This window comes from Orycteropus afer, unplaced genomic scaffold (assembly GCF_000298275.1).
Source record: "Orycteropus afer afer isolate SDZICR_OR568_19922 unplaced genomic scaffold, OryAfe1.0 scaffold00447, whole genome shotgun sequence".
Classification (NCBI taxonomy): Eukaryota; Metazoa; Chordata; class Mammalia; order Tubulidentata; family Orycteropodidae; genus Orycteropus; species Orycteropus afer.
In genome coordinates, this window is record NW_006922034.1 from 2,120,718 (window position 1) to 2,128,246 (window position 7,529).

Sequence of the window (7,529 nt, forward strand, 5' to 3'; positions counted from 1 at the left end):
AATAGTATAGTTGGTAGACTAAACTTTTCACACCCTCCCGTAGTGACTGTGACTGTGCCCTACCAGAAAATCCCTGTGAATTAGATATTGCATTTTTGCCGTAAGGATGTGCCCCCATTCTAGTATTTATTGTGGATTATTGCTTTATGTTCTTTGCAATTAATCAGATTTGGTGTGCTCTTCAGCTAGATGCCTGTGAGTGTCAATTGTTAATCAAGGTTGATTCTGGCAGTTTGCAAACGGTTCTTAAATCATGTTTTGAGGCAAATGGTAACAAGGACAAATGCACACAGTGTGTAAAAATGAAGCATTTGCCCAGCCCTTATAACTGTGAACTTCAAATGTGTAAGAGATCACTAGACATTATACTTTATTTCTTTCAACATCCTTCCATTATTGATTCCCTGTGATCCACGGGTTTTGTTCAAAGTACTCATTTCTCTGTTGTTTGTCTATATGCAGCCGTTCAGAAAATGCGTTATGCACCAACAGTATGTGAGAGCTTAGCAGTGATACAGGTTCATTTCACAGTGGGACAATTAGTCCTGTTCAACACATGTAGGTGTTTCATAGATATATTTTTCTTCCATGGACAAAGGTGATTTTGCTTCTGTTAAAAAAAAAAATACCTTAAGTATTTCAAAATGGATATTTGTCAATTTAGAACTGTTTTACAAGTGTTATAAAATTGTATTTAGTCTTGCTGTTCTTTAATGCTATGTGTAACTAAGCGAATAACCTGCATGAAGTGAGTAGTATATGTTTAAGTGACCAATTGTACTTTTTATTATCTTGTTTTCACAGAAGTCTAGATTAATTCAAATAGAATGTTCAGTGGTATTTTTAAACTAATAGTTCTGTATTGAGCATGCCAGTTCTGAAAATATAACATGGGTCTCTCTGCTTCCTTTATTTACAATGATTAAACGTGGGTAGCAATTTGAGTTGGCTGGCCACAATGTGTCCTTTCACTGCTAGTAGGTACTCAAAAACAGAGCATTCACACTTGTGCTGGGGAACTTGACAAGAAAGCTTTTCTACCATTTTCAGGAACCAATGTGTACACTATCTATAAAAATTTATTTCTATATGGCATTCAAAATTTGATTTTCATCTGAGATTTTTTCCAAAAGATATAGCCCATAAGGATATAATATATATTTAGTCTAGAACGTGGTGTATTCTTCCAATTAATTTCACTGTGGGAAAAATTTTTTCTTCTGAATTTTTCACTGAAACGGATTTTGGAAATCTAGAAAAATACTGGTGTAAGTAGTTCTGATACTTAAAGTTATTTAGCTCATCAACAGTATACATATCACTTAGCATTGAGGTTATTTTAAATCAAACATTCTGAAAATGTCAGAAACAATGAGACAAATGGCATGCGCAATAGCAACGGATATATAGGAAATGAAAACTACATCAAGGACAAACAATGTTCGGGAAAATGCACAACATGGCCATGGGTTTAATTTGGCAAAATATGAAATTTTGTGGGTTCAGTAATCTATGGGATCCCATCTAACTAAGGTGACCCTGAATGATAGCAGGATGGTTCCGGAAAAGATGGAAAAAACATTTCTCCTCACTTCCTCTAAGCCTCACTTGAATTAGATGCATATCTGCTCTGCTTTCAGTCACTCTAATAAAATTAAAACAAACAAACAAAAACAACGAGGGTACAAATTTACTTGGAGGCTCTGGTAAGGCTTAAACCCAAGGTAGCATAATGTGAAAAGTTGACGTTTTGTTTGAAGATTGATGGCTAACATTGTGGGGCTTAAAAGTAGGAAGCAGGTTGCAATGAGAGGGAGGAGCAGAGTTTATGAAAAGACCTTAATAGAGAAGGAGCTCAAGAGGACATGGAAATGACTAGCATCCTAAGGATTGCTTCTACAACAAGTTGGAAAATGGCAGGTGCGTGAAGGAAGAAACTTCTGGCATCACAGGAAAGGGGATTCCCTGACACACATGGTATTTGAAAGGTTTACAATAGTGTGGAACCACTGGTTTAAAGCATTTGCTATGCTTTGGCATTTTATTTTTAAATGAATTGGTTGGTCTGCACCAAGTATTTGCTACAAAATTAAGTAATGACCAAGGGAAATATCCTGTAAATTGCACATATAAATCTTTACACCCCTTGTAATCATTTCCCAAGGTGAGGTAGAGAACTGATAAAACCAGAATCAAGTTAAGACGGGAAATAGTTCCACAGTGGCCAGCTAAGACTAAACACTTGCAATTGTTGTTCTCTGGGAGAGAATTTAATGTTGAAAATTGTCTGGCTCCAGTATCTCTATTACTCATGCATTTTTGTTCTAAGATGTTTGATAGGAGGTCACAGCATTTAACAGTTTAAAATGAAGGCTCTCTGATGAATGTATGGAGCTGTTTGATAAACAATAATCATTCACTTCAAACACTTTCATATCGAACATGACTTTTTTTATAACTGAAATCAGCCATAGACAATTTGAGAAGGTTATTCTGTACTCTACTTAATTACTGTAAGATCAGAACTTTTAAAATCACCTACACCCATCTAAACTTGTCTTCCCAAATGCTTACTGCTGTTTGCTCTACGACATTTTCTCCAGATGGTACTAAAGTCAATCAGGAATATTTGTTGAGTGCCCATTGTGTATTGGCCACTGCATAAAGTGTAATGTAAGGACTATTTTTTTTTATTTGAAGTCCCTGTCCTCAAATAGTTTGTTTACACATCATGTGCACGGAAGAAAGGAATATTTGTAAAATACATTCCAGGGTATGAAAATTAATACTGTATATGCAGAGTAGATTAAGTGAGGTGGGGCAATTCAGTGCTGACTTGGGCAAGAGATAAGTTTGGAATAGAAGGAACAGTGGTGAAAAAAAGGGAACTTTCCAAAAGTGCAGAGAATAACACATGTGAAGATTGAGGGAAGAATAAACAAATCCTGTTTAGCTGATAACAAGCACATTTGGCTAGCAAGAGCAGAAATCTTTGGGAGGGTATAGTAAGAAGTAAGGCTAGGAGTTGTGCTGGGACATTCAGCTGATAGCAGCATACAGGAAGAATTAGGGGGAGAGACTGGAGGCAGGGGCACAAGCTAGGAGGCTGTTACAGTCTAGGTGTGAGTTGATGAGAGATGGTTATAGGGGGCAGCATAGATATTCTCAGAAAAAGAAATATCTGAGGAGGAAGAGACATAGGTAGACACGGTCAGATGGTCAGATGAAAAGTGGAAAATGAAGGAAAAAACCAAGAGTCAACAAAAACCCCAAGGATCAAGAAAGTGAGTTGCAGCAAAGGAATTCTTTTTGAGTGTTTAATCTACCTTCTTAACTGAGGAAATTGTGAGGATAAGACTAGAAACACAATGATAGGTGTATTAACCACTGGAGCAGCCACTGAAGTGTTTTTGGAGGAGAGCAATGGTCAAGAAAAACAAAGTGCTTCTGCAAAACTGGTTTACAAATGGGTCTCATCTCATTCCATGTAAAGCCCACACCTCACTTTGGAATAAAGAAGCCATTGAAGTGATTGAATCAGAGGGAAACAAATCTCAAGAGGCAGGGGTTGGGGGATATTTGCCACCAGTTTTTTAAAACGTAGAGAAACTGGATAAGGTACAGAAAGAGTAACAAATGGTATGTTCAAGTGTATTGGCATGGTGGGAGGGAGTGCAGAGTGGCCCTATGAAGAACAATGGAATGAATTGGTAATCTGGTAACATTTGAACCCAATTTTCACCAAAATTAAAGGCAAAGTGACGAGCTAATTACCATCCTTAAAATTATGAAGGAAAAATCTCTACAGCTTAACACAATAAAAATGTATTGCTTGCTTGCATCACAGAAGAACGATGATTCAATGGGGTTATGGGAAGAGGATCTGCTCCACATAGTCATTCAGAGACAGACTCCTTCCATTTTGTTGCTCTGCTTTCCTCTAGGTCCAAGGAGTCCTCTCCATTCAGTCAGCAGATGAATAAAACGAGAGAGCATGGAGGTTGACCCAAGTTGGCCCATAAAAACCACTCACATTCCAAGTAGAGGTGGTGAGGGGGGTGAAGGGCTGGGGGAGGGCTTGGAAATGTAGTCTAGCTGTGTGCCCAGAAGGAAAAGGAAATGAGGTGTAATGAACATAGTCTCTGTTACTAAGATACTGAGTAATTGTTTTCCACAATACTAGAAGAAGAAATAGAGAAAATAGGCAGAAGTGTATAGGAAGGGCAACCTTGACAGAAAAGACCAGAAGAGATGAAAATTTCTGAAGATCAGTCACCATGTTTTAGTCATTGCAATAGTCCAAGTACCCGTAATAGTGCTGGTTGCCAAGTAGGGGCTTACATCACATTTGTTGATTAAATGGATACATGAATTTGGGAGCATTTGTGAAGTTTCAATGCCTGAAGTTCTCCAAAAATATACCAGAGAGTTATCTTTCTTGCATGTGTTTTTCTTTTGTTGCTTTCAGGAATAATTTAAAAAAGAGAGAGAGAGAGAGAATTTAAAAAAAAAAATGGATTAGATTATCTCTCTATGTCTAGGTCTAGGATTTTAGTATTCTAAGTCAATTTGTGGTTGGAGATCAAAGTTTCTTAAGCATTTTGCCAGTCAAACAAACCGTTCTTCCTCAGAGCATTCAGACGATTTAGTTCTGTGAGGCCACCCGATGTAGTTCATTGCTGCTAACCACGTAGGCCTTTTTCCTAAATATATATTTTATATGTTGATTTATTGCCAACAAAAACATTGCCTTTCTTTTTTGCAAAGGATACTTTTTATGCCTATAGTTAGCATATTGGGTGGAAGAACAGAAATTAGCCTACTTTACTGGGCACAGGATATGCCACAGTAGCAGTTCCACCAATGAATTCAGTACAGAGACATACCCAAGTTCCTGTCCTCCTTTGCTATATTTTCTAGATAGCCAACACACTGAGAGTCCCTGATCATCTTCTTCTGCCCAGCATTCTTGATGGAGAGGATGTGGGAAAATACATAGACAATGTGTAGAAAAGTAACAATGCCCATCCATTTTGACCTTAGGTGAGCTATTTAACCTTTCTGTGTTTCTATTTCCTCATCTGTAAAATGGGGTAATACTAATACATATAGAGTTGCTGTGAACATTATGAGTTAATGTATGTCAAGTGCTTAGTCCAGTGTTTGGCACAGAGTAAACACTATATAAACATTACTATTATAATTATTCCACAAAAATGACCCTGTTTACCCACCTCCATCCATGGGAAATACATTTTTATTTTACTTTCCAAGTAGAGATTGAATGTTCTGTTTCTTGCTTGACTGACTGTAGGACCAAGAACACTCATTTTCCAGACAGCTGGCTGAGCCTAGAGGTGCATTCTGTGGTCATGGAACAGATCAGAGCTAACTGGCCCATACAAGGAACAAACCTGCAGTAACTTTGACCTTATTAGTAATGTGTTCTGAGCTAGACAAAAAACAGAACTCTCAGAACATAGATTATTCAGATTCGCTGTCCATGTTAATCAAAGTCCCCAGATGATTGCTTGATATTCTGCTTCACTTTAGCTAGGTTTACATAAGACCGAAACATCTGGATGAGAAGTGAAAAAATGCAGATGTTTAAGCCATATGATGAGAAACATCCAGATGTCTCAAAGTTGGATCTGTCATTTTGTTCTTTCTTTTAAAAGAAAAAGATGCCAAAAGAAAAGAAATAAAACAAACAAACAAAAGTCCACCATAGTTTGTCTTTTACCTTAAACCAATAATAATAAAAAAAAAAAAAACCCATTGCTGTTGAGTGGATTCTGACTCATAGTGAACCTATAGGACAGAGTGGAACTGCCCCATCAGATTTCCAAGGCTTGAATCTTTATGGAAGCAGATTGCTGTATCTTTCTCTGTGGAGCAGCTGGTGGGTTCGAAATGCCAGCCTTTTGGTTAGCAGCTGAGTGCTTTAACCCAGGGTAAAATCATCCTGGTTTCTATTAGAGAAGTTTAAAATGTCCAAAAGCTGATCAGTTAGGAACTTGTTGGTAATATCACTAGATAAGGATAAGGTCTGTTTCAAGAGGAGCTTTTTTTGTTTTGTTTGTTTGTTCTAAATTTAAAGAAGCCAGGTGATCTATGAGTAGCATTTGCGAGAGGCAGTTGCTTTTAGGATGAGACAATATCTTGGAAGAGTTGATCATGATGAATTATCTGGAAAACTATGGCTCGGGTGATAGCAACAGTAAAAGAAAGTTTGCTAAAGAAACTCCTCAGAAATATTATTTCTTAAGAGAATCTGACCTTTACTAAATGTGTGAAGAGTTAACTCCAAACAAATTCATATAAATCTCCTAAGAACTCTGGTGGCATAGTGGATAAGGCTGCCAACCAGAAGGTCAGTGGTTCAAACCCACCAGCCGCTCCATGCAAGGAAGATGGAGCAATCTACTTCCATAAAGATTTATAGCCTCGGAAACCCAATGGGGGTCACTGTAAGTTGGAAAAGACTTGATGGCAGTGAGGTTGTTTTGTTTTGTTTTGTTTTTTGGTTCTGTTTATGAAATTAGTATGGATATTTATTACCTGGAAATCAACAGAGAGTTGACTGTTGGCATAAAGAAAACAGGTAACCATTTATGAAGTGCATTTTGGAGAAAATAAAATTTCATGAGGAAATCCCTGAAGTGCCTATCATTAGTGTACTAAAAGAATTTTAATTGGGTTAAATCATAATGTTCCCAGGAAGTTGCCACAATCTGGCCTGTGGTTCTACCAAACTCCCTATCAAGAAAGGAAGCACATTTGCTAGATAACACAGGTATTAAAACTTGTGCAATTTTAGAACTGGATGGGGCCTTCCAGGTCATCTATTTCAATCCCTTCATTTTACTTATGGGAAAACTGAGTACTGGAGACTAAGTGATTTGCTCAAGCGATAAATGTTGTTACCATATAATACCAAAAAAAAAAAAAAAAAAAAAAAACCCAAACTCACTGCCATCCAGTCAGATCCGACTCATAGCGACTCCACCTTGGGTTTCCAAGGTGCTATCACTATGGGAGTAGATTCCCCAACCTTCCTTCAGAGGTGGGTTTGAACCACCAGCCTTCTGGTTAGCAGTCAAATGCCTTAGGCACTATGCCACCAGAGCTCCCAACCATATAATACAGAAGCCTACAATTATGAGACAACTGATGGATAAGTTTTGATAAAGGTGGAAGGAGATAGAGACAGAGAGTAGGTATAGGAGGAATTCTGGAATTCATAAAGGCACTGGGCCCATGGAAAATGCTGGCAATATACTGAGGATAGGAGTGGGAGTTAGGTGGGCATCAGAGGAGTCATAGGGATCGCAAGATAAGTAAACTTCACCTCTGAATAAGTTTATCAATATACCCAACAGCACAAATAGATGCCTTTTGTCATCATCCTATGTTCCATGTTGTTGTTGTTGTTATGTGCCGTCAAGTCGGCCCCGACTCATAGCGACCCCTCCTTGGGTTTCCGAGGCAGTATCACTACGGAAGTAGGATTGCCCAACCTTCCTTCC